The sequence below is a fragment of the Lissotriton helveticus genome, chromosome 10, assembly GCF_964261635.1.
Source record: "Lissotriton helveticus chromosome 10, aLisHel1.1, whole genome shotgun sequence".
In the NCBI taxonomy this organism is placed as follows: Eukaryota; Metazoa; Chordata; class Amphibia; order Caudata; family Salamandridae; genus Lissotriton; species Lissotriton helveticus.
The window spans coordinates 1,163,004,872-1,163,020,011 of record NC_136071.1 but is presented as its reverse complement, the minus strand read 5'-3'; positions in this window follow the sequence as shown (position 1 = coordinate 1,163,020,011).

The window sequence follows — 15,140 nt, the reverse complement described above, 5'->3', positions numbered from 1 at the left end:
GCAAGAACTGTTGTCTCTTTATAAGATTGGCCCCCTTTTGTCTGTCAGCCTTGAATAGGGGACAAAGGGTCTTTTTGCTGTATTGGCAATCATTTTTTGAGTTTACTAAAACCACATATGCTAAAATAATTTTTGTAAAGTCTAGCTAGTGAGTTGTAAGTGGGTGCGAGGACTCCCTTGGGTGATAAGTTTATACCAAGAAGTCTGGCTCTATGTGCAAGACACATTGGTGTACCCCCTGTATTATTAATAGACAGAGCAGGGTAAAAAGGGCTCGCTCTATCTATACTAAGTGTAGGGGTTGTCTTGTTCTTACAGAGCGGGGTCTCACATTTACCTGAGCCAGGTCCAGGAAGAGGTGAGGTCCTTTCCCCTGGCACACTGGGTGAGTACTTGGAAAATCTTGAACACTAATGAATAGATTACCGTTTTTAACAGACCTTTGAACCTAATAGGGGTCCGCATATGTTTTTGTTGTTATAGATCACACCAGGTGCCAAGGAGGAATTGAAACAGATGTAGGAGAAATATATCCTTTACTGTTATTAATTCACTTGTGTGTTTTTTATTATAATTATTTTCACACGTTTCTCACTAAATTGGCAGTAGCATTCTTTGAGAACAGAGACCCTGACGAAAGCCTTGGGTTTCTTCCCATAATAGGCTGAAACATGTTGGTCCTCTCGCAGCTATTTGTTTAAACTGCGTTTATGTTGTTGCACTGTTCTTGTTTTTAACAAGGAAGGGGCTTATGCCCAATAAAGTAATTTTTGTTAAAGCTCCCTATCCTGTTTTAACCATCACATTCATCTTTATATTTTTTGCACTGCACTTTCCCATCAGATCATCATCATTTGGTCTAATCTAGTAATTGTAGGTCATTACCCCATGCCAACGATGGGGGTATGCCGTATGTCTCAATGATCAGGAGACAGTATACCCTGGCAGGATTACCAAATGAAAACATTGATCCATACAAGTTATTGATGGGAATCCATAATGGGTTTTGATTAGCAATTACAGGTGGCCCTTTTCTTGGTGATCTGGTCTGTTGTTCATAACTGTTAGCCACTTCTTTATCTTGATGTACTTTTCTAGACATGAAGGTATTTTGAAAGATTTTCAGATCAGGTTTCTGAATTAGACCTCTAAGTTTGTTTGTTGTTCATACTTTGCGGTGACTCAAAGAGATGACTGTACCCCAGGCAATGGAAGGTGTTTCGCACATAAGCCAACCATGGGCTAGCAGTCATTTTCTTTAACTTTAAACAATCTAGTAATTCCTTCCATGAGAAGTCTGCAATCGGAGAGCTCCATATCTTTATCCATAATAGAAGAGGTGCCATGGAGATTCGGTCCTCCATGAACCTTATACCAAATTCTAAATGTGCAATAAGGCTTGAGGAGGCTATAGGAATGGCCAGAAACTTGCACAAAAACCTATTTTCATCTACTTGAAGTTTTGTGCAGGCAGTATAGCCCCAGACTCCGGCTCTATATGTGCCCACTGATAGACACTTGTTTTTATAAAGTTGGACTATTTTGTTTACCGGCTTGTGACCTAACCTTTTTGCAAATCTAAACATTGCCACTTCAGCTGCAAGCATCTTTTGAGCCCTTTGGGTAAGTAACCTGTCCCACGATCCATTTTCCGCCAATAAAATACCAAGCTAGTTAAAAAATTGAACTTTTTCAATTTGTGTCCCCCACGTTAAAAATCAGTTTTTGACTTGTTATGTTTTGGACCACTGGTTTTAATAAAAGATTTTGACTGATGTACCTTAAGTTTTAATCTCAGCATAAAATCACTAAACTCTTCCGAAGCTTTTGGAGGACATTTGTGGTCAGAATTAAAAGAACTGCATCATCAGGATAGAGCAGCACAGGGACTGCCTGCATACCAATCCTAGAAATATCGTCACAGCCAGCCCTTAAAGCGGTGTCTAGGGAATTGAAGTATAACAAAAAAAGAAAAGGGGCCAATATGCAGCCTTGTCTCACCCCTCTAGTCACGTTTATTGAAGCCGTACAGTCCCCATTCCGTATAAAGCTCACCCATATTGTGGAGCCCCAATGCATGTGTTTTACCAGCTCCACTAGATGGGGATCAATACCCACCTGCTCCATCAGGACCCATAATATGCTGCTATCTACAAGGTCAAAAGGTCAAAGGAGAGGAATATAAATGCCATATGTATGGCAGTTCTCCTGGCTTTGGCATATTTGCCTATGATGAGAGTTAGGTTAAGGGTTTGTTCTACAGTCCCTACACCTTTTGGAAAGCCATACTGGGCAGGGGAGAAAAATGAGCTAGCCTCTGACCCGTCCTCAATTTTGCCCTGGATTACCCTCCCAAGGATCTTTACCGTAGAATCAATCAATGAGATTGGGCGATAACATGCAGAGCAGTTGCGATCCCATTTCTTATAGATGGGTACAATGATGGCTTTACTCCATGAATCTATAAGGTCTCCTTTCACTGCAACCCTCAATACGTTTGTGACAATGGGAGCCCAGAAATCCATGTTATTTAAAAAAAGATCAATTGGGACCCCATCTGGGCCAGGGGCTTTACCACTTGCACCACTCATAATAGCTTTTTTTGACTGCAGCTAAGTCTACAAGATCGATTAGCCACTCCTCATTAATGGGGTGCTGAGCGGGCATATTTTAGTTTAAGAACAAACAGACTTTGTTGTCTGGATTAAAAATCGAGGAAAAGTGAGCAATCTAGTCGGCCTCAGGGACATGGCACTCAGTTTGGATGTCCGACAAAAAAGGTCGGTTGAGTACATCCCAGAGGGAAACAACCTTTACAACGCAACTTTTACAACGCACTACCATTACAACAAAACGTTTACAACGCAACATCCATTACATCGCGTGCCATTACAATGCAACCATTACAACGCATGACACTACAACGCATACCACTACAACGCATGTCATTACAACGCAGTCATTACAAAGCATACCATTACAACGCATACCATTACCATCCAACACTTACCCTACTGTTGCACCCCCTGGAGTTAGAATAGTAATTTTTACCCCTACACTATCCAACACTTACCCTACTGTTGCACCCCCTGGAGTTAGAATAGTAATGTTTACCCCTACATTTTCCAACACTTACCCTACTGTTCCACCCCCTGGAGTTAGAATAGTAATTTTTACCCCTACACTATCCAATACTTACCATACATGCAATGTAATGTTATGCGTTGTAATGGTATACGTTGTAAAGGTAGGATGCGTTGTAATGGAATGCGTTGTAAAGGTAATTTTTAAAAATTCCTTGTAATGGCATGCGTTGTAATGGAATGCGTTGTAATGGATGTTGCGTTGTAAAAAATGCATTGTAAAGGTATGCGTTGTAAAAGTATGCGTTGTAACATCATACAACCCATCCCAGAAGAGTCTGGATCTTTCAGATCAGCTGCTTGGTTTAGATCCTCCCACGCTTTAGCTTGGATGTCCTGTTTACTTTCTTGTAGGGCTAATTTATATTTATGTTGTGCTTCCCTTATGGCAGTTGTATCTCGTGGTATTTTATTAGAGGCCTGTTTAGGGCTTTGAGTGCTCTAGTGCATTTGGAACTAAACCATGGCTGCACGGCTCTCTCATTAAGGGGTTTGTTCCATACGATCCTGCAGGATATAAATTCACAGATCTTCGTAAAACTATCTTGAATTTAGGGCAGATTCTCCTCTATTGATAGACAACTAGTGATCTCATTGGAGGCTTTCATCATCAGGGTGTTAAAAAAGTTATTTGGATCTATTGATCCCCAGTTTGGATGAACCCCCTTATTTGGCTGACTAACTGCGGGCATAGTCTTACCGTGTGTGTCATAAAAAGAGGAAGCACAAACCTTACTATAATAGGGTTATAGTCACTGTGCGGGAGTGGGTGTGCCTCATAATGAATAAGGTTGCATACTAAGCCGCTCGAGATAAGAACAACATCAAAGGTGCTGCCCTTACCCCTTCCTACCAATGTAGGTGGAATTTTCCCCAGCATTTCCCATAATATACAATGAAAAAATTAGGTTGTGCAGTAAAATCCACTGATCAAGAGCTCCACCATAATTTGAATGTGCAAAGTGGCCAGTGTTATCCCCCTCAACATTGCTAAAACCACATGTACTGTTGCATTACTGCAGACATTTAGAGATATTAAAATCGCTTGCCCAAATCAGAGATGTTTGTTTTTTCTGTCTATCGATAAAGTCTGAGACTGACCTTCCCAGCTCTTCAATGATGCCTATGGGGTGTGCTGAAAAAAAGTTAAAATAAATATGTATTAAAAGAGCTTTAAGCTGCTTAGGTATATGAAGATGCAGGATTTGGTAGCAAGGCTCCGAGGCTAGGACGTTTACCTTCAAATTTTTAATAGAGCATGCAATAAAGATAGCTATAATCCCTTCAGAAGTCAGCACGTAAGAACCTGGTATGAGTTGCCTCATGGTTACTCATGGTAAGCTGTCAGAAAGGACCCAGCTTTGAGGTTGAATGCTTGACAGTTACGACTGGCGGAGCTTAGGACGACTGCGGAGAGATGCCGGAGCTGACTTCTGTTACCAGAAAAATCTTCAGCTTTCAACCTTCTCCTGATATCCTTCCTATTTACTGGTGAGATGCAACACCTAGTCTGACCTCCTTCAGATTGTTTTACCCTAGTCCTTGTCCATGCACAAACTTTGGTCAACAAATGAATCTTTTACTTTTGGGACACCAAAAAAGTAGACATCTACAAACGCACTTGCAAGGCCATGATGATACTCTGCCCTATTGGACACCAAAGAGAGATCAATGCCGCTGCGCACGTAGTATGGCCCTGATCAATGAGTGCACCCCATCGAAAAGCAGGAAGAAGAGACAGAATCGTTCTGCCCCATGGTTCTCAAAGAACCTTTTGAGAAAGAAAATCCCTTTTGAGACTTCAAAACTGTTGAAGACAATTCCCCTCTCTAGAGAATTTTTCTCAGCTAAGGGCTGCCAGAAGCACCAATAAAACCATGATTTCTGGTCTAAACATTCATATAAGATTATAATGAGAGGGACACTCCTTTATGCGTGAATTTTGGTTTAACCTAACGTTCAACAAAGCTGTTCAGCTTATTGCATGCTATGCAGGCCTAGGGAACTGCATAGTTCCCTAAACATACATATCACATGTCTCTTGGACAGTGCCAAACATTCCCCAAGACATCTATTTGACACAGTCAAACTGGCTAACAGCCACCACATCAGCCTTAATGGAGTCACTGAATGTAAAAGATTTTATGAAATTCTTTACTGAAAGTCAGATTTACTGCACTCTCTGGCCCCGATTCACAGAATGAACTTAAGACTCAATCCTAACCCTACTACTATTTTGGTATTCACAGAATGCTCTTACTACTTTTGGCATTCACTGAATGAACTTACTACTTTTGGTATTTACAGAAGTTAGGATTTTGTCTTAAGTTTGTCTTAAGACAAACTTAAGACAGACTTAAGACAGTCTTAAGACAGACTTAAGACAAACTTAAGACAAACTTAAGACAGACTTAAGACAGACTTAAGACAAAATCCTAACTTAAGTCTATCTTAAGTCTGTTTTAAGTTTGTCTTAAGTCTGTCTTAAGTTTGTCTTAAGACAAACTTAAGACAAAATCCTAACTTCTGTGAATACCAAAAGTATTAAGTTCATTCTGTGAAGTATGACTTGAAATGTTAATAAAGATTATTTTTAAAGTCGAGAATGATCTACTCAAAAGTATTATCTGTTTTAAATGAACACTTGAAATATTTCACAAATGCATTTGCAAAGACCCAGCCAAAACACCTGTTACTATATTGGAACAATCTAGTGAACTTATCACATATGCAAGGTGTATTCCCCAACTGCTTGAAAATTAGCTAGTTCTCTCCTCTCACGAAGGAACCCTCAGTTGACCCCAATAACCTCAACAACTATTGTCCTCTTTCAAGTTTTCCAATCCTTGGTAGGATGATTGAAAGTCATCCCTCAACCTTCTCACCACATCCAATCAAATAATCTCATGGACAGGTTTCCATTTGGTTTCAGGCAGTTTTGCGTACGCAGACTACTCTTCTGAAAGTTGTCGACAATGCTGTCTGCTTCTTGGACTGAGGTCACTGCTACTCACTTGTGTGCTCATAGATCTTTGAGCTGCCTTTGATACAGTCAGCCACATCTCCCTGAAAAATGGAATGGGCATACATGGCATAGTGCCGAAATGGTACTCCTGCTACCTGTGAAACGATCTCAAGCAGTACAAGCATTTACAATGCAACGGTCTCGGCATTGCAAAAGTTAGAGCTATTAGCATTGTAAATGAACGCGAGTTTAAGCTCTTGGCATTGTAAATGACAATGTCTTTAATTTATGTTTTAAAAGCCAAAACATAAATAAAAGGCATTGTCATTTACAATGCCAATAGGTCAAATTCGCGTAAATGCAACACCTATTACATTGCAAATGCTTGTGCCGGTAATTGAAGGCAGATGCCAGGCTTATCGCGATTTTGTGCCATTGGGAAAGCATCGTTTTTCATCATCGAGAACTAGTATTATCCACTTGTTATTCCTTTGCTGCAGAGAGTGTCCAGACAGTGTGTTACAGCGGCTGGGCATTATTCCTGCTGGCTATGGGAAGGGCACAGGTTTCCAAGTTTGCTGCAGAGCCGAGGGCAGCAGCTCGCATGCTGTGCAGTAGAGATGAGGACGTGCAGCTTTACAGTAGGACAAAGGTTGTTGAATGTCGCAGTGGGTGCATCCTGCAATTGTACTGCAGGGCATGGTGTATACACAGCATGGCAAGGTGTTCGCAGGCCCCTATATGCGTGTGTGCGATCTGCCAACGGTGCACTGGTTGTACACTTTCACAGTATGGTTCACGGTGGTCACTCACAGTAGGTGCGTGCACAGGTTGTGCGGTGGCATTCGGGCATTGCACAGCTTACGCACTAGCGTCTCTAGAAGCAAATTTTACCGCAAACACATGCTGAGCCACAGATGACTGTATATATATATATATATTTGTGCGTGTATTATGCATTGTACAAAGTCAATATTCAATAAGCAATGTTTAAATGTGACTTTGTATATATGTGTGTATATACATGCATACAATGCCAGATCTAAACATTGTAAGCAAGTAGTGTTGCTGTGCAGTAAAAGGGAGTTGGGAAAGTTCATGTTTATGGCAAGGTGCAGCGCCTGTTTTATTTTTATGGTGCCTTGTGACACATTTGGCAGCTGTGGTGGTGGGGACAGGACAAACAGAATTGGGGCTGCCCTACTCCGGACACGCAAGTATGCAATGTACCGCAGGGACGAGGTTGTGGTACTATAGTAAAGGATTGTGCAGTGTTACAGTACAGCATTTTCACATTTTACATAGGCGACGCTGTGTTTCAATTGTTGGCAACTACGAATTTAATTAAGTGCCGAGTGAGAGGTTGTGCGGAGCTCCTACCTGTTGCTGACCTGCTCGTGTTATCCCGCTGTTCGGCTGCCTCCTTGGTTTATCGGCATCAGTGGGGCTTTCCGATTCCTGCATGCCGGCGTTTTCTGTTGCTCTGAAGGCTCCGACGGCGTGCTCCCTAGGAGGTGCTTGTCTGACCGGGACTCCGCTCCGTGGCTACTGGAGGGGAGTTTGTGCCGTCTCCAGCAGTGTGGACTGACGTGGCCTTAGAGCTTTGCCATCGCTCTATTGCTCCGGTCGAAGACTGCCCACATAAACCCGTTGGACGGCGCTGCTGATGGGTAGTGGGGAAGCAAGCATCGGGTTGAGTTGCGAGGAGGAGCCGCCTTGAATTATTGATATCAGCTTGAGGAGAAAAGCTGTGGAGATTGCCGACCGCCGAGTGCGGTAAAGTTTAATTTTCAGCACGGTTTCTGGGACTGCTCTTTACTGCTTGACTGGTAGGAACTGCGTGGGTGAGAGAAGAGGCAGCCAGAATAGCGCTGCACGCCCCTCTGCAGACTCCCCCTGCATTCCAGAGAGGCGCACGACGCGATCCGCTCGGCATTGCCATTCTGTGGAGACAAGACCTGGCCGCGCGCACAACGTTATCCTATGGGAAAACGCTGCGCGCGGCCAGGTCTTGTCTCACTTCGGCGTCTCAGACTGCTGAGACACCGACAATAGTTCTCTGGCGAGAACGCGCTTTCAGCGCATTACTAGCCGAGCCCTAAAAAAGGAGTAACGCATTATCCAGCAGGGACGTTCTAGGCTGACAGACAATGCATTCTCACCCGGACTCACACCCCCAGTATTAACATTACTTATGCCTGACAGACATTAAACCTCAATTTTGTCTGATATTGGAACTTAAGCCCCTCTATGTGTTGGGTCTATTCTTGCTGAAGACCATCCAACCAGGGGCCCTATATTTTACCATGTTTCTTGGGGCAACCTCTCGTCTTGTATACTCTTTCTTCATAGGTAGCACATAGCTTTGGACTAGTCATGCAGCGATAGGGTTGCTGGAACGTATCACGAATGGACTAGTTGCCTTTTGACGATCACGAGGTCCACTGCTACCAGGTTTTGTTGTGCCCAGCCACAACCCCCCTTTAAAGTTATCCCCAGTAGTGTTAGAACTGGCTGAGATTTGTCACCAATCACCAGAGCTAGAGCATTGTGTATTTTGTAGCAAAGTTTTAGATCAGTCTCACATTACCACACCACATGAAAAAAGACCCCTGTATTATGATCGGCGAATAATTTTAATGTAATATAATGTAATGTAAACTATATTTATATAGCACACTATCACCCACCAGGTATCCCGGCACTGAGAGAGTATCTTGTTGTTATATGGCGTAGTTGATCGGCCACCCAAAAAATTAGACATACGGAATAGAAGTTTAAGGGGAGGGAGGGAACCAGAGTGAGATGTATCGGTGACACTAGATCTAAGTATTAATTTTTCCCTTGGAAACAGCCAAGTCTTCAGCTTCTTCCTGAATTGCATTAAGTTCTCACTTTGCCTGATGTCAGTTGGAAGTTCATTCCACAGTCGTGAGGTCACGGATCTAAAAGCTCTCCCTCCTGTCCTAGCTCTTTCAATATTTGTGGTGTTGACCAGATTTGCTGTTGACGAACTGAGGTTTCTTGCCTATTTTGTGTAGACAGTCAAGAGTCAAATAGATTCAATGGGAAATAATTGATCAGGATATGATGGAGCCTAGCCAGAACCACTATCTCTCTGATTGACATCTTTGCTTCCAGCTATTTCTCCTCTTCCAAGGTGTTCAGGTCTGCCTTGGATCTCGCCCTTAACTGTAATAATGGATCTGGGATGTTAAGGAGTAAGGTACTAAATAGTCTAGACATGGCGGTTTCCCCCATGTATTCAATTACAAGATTCGAATCAAGAGAGTTACATTCGGTGAAAGCAACCAGCTGCTCTTTGAAAGTACTGAGTGTGTGGCGAATATGTAGATATTTGAAGGACTGCAAATTCTCTTTGTAATCTCTTTGTTTTGAACTTCCTGTGGCCATCCACAGAAACTCTGACATGCTGTACCATCAAGCATGCCGGTGACACCCAAATGTCAAGTCATCACTCAACCCGACAAAAAAAATAGTTTTTTGTTCATCTCAACCAAAAAGCTTGATTTATCTATTTAACCCGATATTATATCCTGGTCTCTTGTCCATTAGAAACCAGCCAAAGTGGAAAATGCCATATCCTCGGGTTTCTTTCTTGTAAGACAACTAATTTAACTTGCAAAAACAAATTTTGACAATGGACAACAGTACACACTATCACCTCAAACAAATTTGACGCACCACACATTTCATTCTAACTAGGATTACAAGACAATAGTTCAGGCCCTTGTACTTTGTAGACTGGCACATGGAAATGCTCTCCTCGCTGGCCCCCCTTTAAAGAAGTGCTAAATGCTGCAGCTTGTTTCTTCTCTAGTTCCAAGAACTTCTACCACATCATCCTGGACCTAACAACGCGCCAATGGCTTCCCAGAGAAGCTCAAGCACAATCCAAGCAGCCTGCATCAATCACAAAGCCCTTCACTCATCGACTACCTTGGACTTAACTGAAAATCTGAAAGTCTCTGGTGGTCAATGTGGATCTAGAAATGCCCAATCAATTCTTCTAGAGCTTCCTGCATTCTAAAAAGAATAAAAGAAACATATATGAAGCCATCATTTTTGGAAGTGCCACAAAAGTCTGAAACTCGCTTCCTCCAGACCTCCACAGCAACCTCTTCTTTAGCAGCCTTTAACAAGCATTAGAAATGCAATCGGGCTCGGATTTATTTGAGTTTGAGCTAATGGCATTGTAAATGCCAATGTATTGTTGCTATGTGTTATGGAGTGTGTTCATGTGGTGTGTACTGCCAGTGATCTCCTTGTGAGTGTGAGAATATTGCACCGTTACTGCCTGTGATGTCCTTCTTGTGAGTGTGAGAAGCTTGCACCTCTGCTGCCTGTGGTCTCCTTGTAAGTGTAAGAAGCTTGCACTGCTGCTGCCTGTGATGTTGTTCTTGTGAGTGGGAGAAGATTGCACCTCAGCTGCCTGTGGTCTCCTTGTGAGTGTAAGAAGCTTGCACAGCTGCTGCCTGTGATGTCCTACTCACTACTCTACTCTACTCACTACTCTACTCACTACTCTACTCACTACTCTGCACTCACTACTCATTACTCTACTCACTACTCTAATCACTACTCTGCACTCACTACTCACTACTCTACTCACTACTCTACTCACTACTCTACTCACTACTCTGCACTCCCTACTCTGCACTCACTACTCACTACTCTACTCACTACTCACTACTCTGCACTCACTACTCACTACTCTACTCACTACTCACTACTCTACTCACTACTCACTACTCTACTCACTACTCACAACTCTATTTTCTACTCACTATTCTACTCACTACTCACTACTCTACTCACTACTCACTACTCTGCACTCACTACTCACTACTCTGCACTCACTACTTTACTCACTACTCACTACTCTCCACTCACTACTCTACTCACTACTCACTACTCTACTTTCTACTCACTACTCTACTCACTACTCTACTCACTACTCACTACTCTACTCACTACTCACTACTCACTACTCACTACTCTACTCACTACTCACTTCTCTACTCACTACTCTGCACTCACTACTTTACTCACTACTCTACTCTACTCACCTCACTACTCTACTCACTACTCTACTCACTACTCACTACTCTGCACTCACTACTCTACTCACTACTCTACTCACTACTCTACTCACTACTCTACTCACTACTCACTACTCTACTCACTACTCACTACTCTACTCACTACTCACTACTCTGCACTCACTACTCACTACTCTGCACTCACTACTCTACTCACTACTCACTACTCTCCACTCACTAATCTACTCACTACTCTACTTTCTACTCACTACTCTACTCACTACTCACTACTCTACTCACTACTCACTACTCTACTCACTACTCACTTCTCTACTCACTACTCTGCACTCACTACTTTACTCACTACTCTACTCTACTCACCTCACTACTCTACTTACTACTCTACTCACTACTCACTACTCTACTCACTACTCACTACTCTGCACTCACTACTCACTACTCTACTCACTACTCTACTCACTACTCTGCACTCACTACTCACCACTCTACTCACTACTCTACACTCTACTCACTACTCTACTCACTACTCTACTCACTACTCTACTCACTACTCTACTCACTACTCACTACTCTACTCACTACTCACTACTCTGCACTCACTACTCACTACTCTGCTCACTACTCACTACTCTACTCACTACTCACTACTCTACTCACTACTCACTACTCTCCACTCACTACTCTACTCACTACTCACTACTCACTACTCTACTCACTACTTTCTACTCACTACTCACTACTCTACTCACTACTCTACTCACTACTCTACTCACTACTCACTACTCTGCACTCACTACTTTACTCACTACTCTACTCTACTCACCTCACTACTCTACTCACTACTCTACTCACTACTCACTACTCTGCACTCACTACTCACTACTCTGCACTCACTACTCACTACTCTGCACTCACTACTCTACTCACTACTCACTACTCTCCACTCACTACTCTACTCACTACTCACTACTCTACTTTCTACTCACTACTCTACTCACTACTCACTACTCTACTCACTACTCACTACTCTACTCACTACTCACTTCTCTACTCACTACTCTGGACTCACTACTTTACTCACTACTCTACTCTACTCACCTCACTACTCTACTCACTACTCTACTCACTACTCACTACTCTACTCACTACTCACTTCTCTGCATTCACTACTCACTACTCTACTCACTACTCTACTCACTACTCTACTCACTACTCACTACTCTGCACTCACTACTCACTACTCTACTCACTACTGACTACTCTACTGACTACTCTACTCACTACTCTACTCACTACTCTACTCACTACTCACTACTCTACTCACTACTCTACTCACTACTCACTACTCTCCACTCACTACTCTACTCACTACTCACTACTCTACTCACTACTTTCTACTCACTACTCTACTCACTACTCACTACTCTACTCACTACTCTACTCACTACTCTACTCACTACTCTACTCACTACTCACTACTCTGCACTCACTACTCACTACTCTGCTCACTACTCACTACTCTACTCACTGCTCACTACTCTACTCACTACTCACTACTCTACTCACTACTTTCTACTCACTACTCTACTCACAACTCTACTCACTACTCACTACTCTACTCACTACTCACTTCTCTACTCACTACTCACTTCTCTACTCACTACTCTGCACTCACTACTTTACTCACTACTCTACTCACCTCACTACTCTACTCACTACTCTACTCACTACTGACTACTCTACTCACTACTCACTACTCTGCACTCACTACTCACTACTCTGCACTCACTACTCACTACTCTGCACTCACTACTCACTACTCACTACTCTGCACTCACTACTCACTACTCTACTCACTTCACTACTCTACTCACTACTCTACTCACTACTCACTACTCTACTCACTACTCACTACTCTACTCACTACTCACTACTCTGCACTCACTACTCACTTCTCTACTCACTACTCTACTCACTACTCTACTCACTACTCACTACTCTACTCACTACTCACTACTCTACTCACTACTCACTACTCTGCACTCACTACTCACTACTCTACTCACTACTCACTACTCTGCACTCACTACTCTACTCACTACTCACTACTCTACTCACTACTCACTACTCACTACTCTCTACTCTGCACTCACTACTCACTACTCTACTCACTACTCTACTCACTACTCACTACTCACTTCTCTACTCACTACTCTGCACTCACTACTCACTACTCTGCACTCACTACTCACTACTCTACTCACTACTCTACTCTACTCACCTCACTACTCTACTCACTACTCACTACTCTACTCACTACTCACTACTCTGCACTCACTACTCACTACTCTACTCACTACTCTACTCACTACTCACTACTCTACTCACTACTCACTACTCTACTCACTACTCACTACTCACTACTCTGCACTCACTACTCACTACTCTACTCACTACTCTACTCACTACTCACTACTCTGCACTCACTACTCACTACTCTACTCACTACTCACTACTCTACTCACTACTCACTACTCTACTCACTACTCACTACTCACTTCTCTACACTCACTACTTTACTCACTACTCTACTCACCTCACTACTCTACTCACTACTCTACTCACTACTCTACTCACTACTCTACTCACTACTCACTACTCTGCACTCACTACTCACTACTCTACTCACTACTCTACTCACTACTCACTACTCACTACTCACTTCTCTACTCACTACTCTGCACTCACTACTCTACTCACTACTCACTTCTCTACTCACTACTCTGCACTCACTACTCTACTCACCTCACTACTCACTACTCTGCACTCACTACTTTACTCACTACTCTACTCACTACTCACTACTCTACTCACTACTCACTACTCTGCACTCACTACTCACTACTCTACTCACTACTCTACTCACTACTCACTACTCTACTCACTACTCTACTCACTACTCTACTCACTACTCACTACTCTGCACTCACTACTCACTACTCTGCTCACTACTCACTACTCTACTCACTACTCACTACTCTCCACTCACTACTCTACCATTCCTGGTCAGTGTCACTGCTCTACCCTGGCGCAGCTCCACCAGTAAGGGTCTGCCTTTGAGCCCGAGCTTCTCACCAGGTAGGTGTTCCAGGCCCTCCTCCACCCGTAGGCTCCTGCCTGTGCCTCACCCCTGGTGGTCTAGAGGAAGAGCACCCTGCACTCCTACTATTCTGCTCTGTTTCTATGTCATCTGTCTTCTCTTTTGCCTTTTGTCTCTTCTGCCTCTCCTTCTCTTTTGCCACTTTGCCACTCTCTCTCTTTTTCTCTTTTACCTCTTTGCCACTCTTTCTCTCGTTCTCTTTTGCCACTTTGCCACTTCCTCTCTTTTTTTTCTTTTGCTACTTTGCCACTTTTTTCTCTTTTTCTCTCTTGCCTCTTTTCCTTCGCTTTTCTCCCTTTTCCCGAGCTCCCTGCTGCTGCTGCTCCCTGATCCCCTCCCCCGCAGCATGTCTCTCCCGCCTTCCAGCTGATCGCCCTACCCCTGACCCCTACATAATGGCGCCCTCAGTGCGGCAAGAAGAGCAAGACCTCTGACTTTCCTGGTCAGTCTCACTGCTCTCCCCTCGCACAGCTTCACCAGTAAGGGTCTGTCCTTGAGCCTGAGCTCCTGAGCTCCTCGCCAGGTAAGTGTTCAAGGCACTGCTCCACCCACAGGCTCATGCCTGCGCCTCATCCCTGGTGGTCTAGTGGAAGAGCATCCTGCTATTCCGCTCTGTTCTGTGCCCTCTGTCTTCTCTTTTGCCTTTTTTCTCTTCTGCCTCTCTTTCCCTTTTGCCTCTTTCGCCACTTTGCCAGTCTCTCTATTTTCTCTTTTACCGCTTTACCACTCTTTCTCTCGTTCTCTTTTGCCTCTTTTGCCACTTTGCCACTTCCTCCCTTTTTTCTATT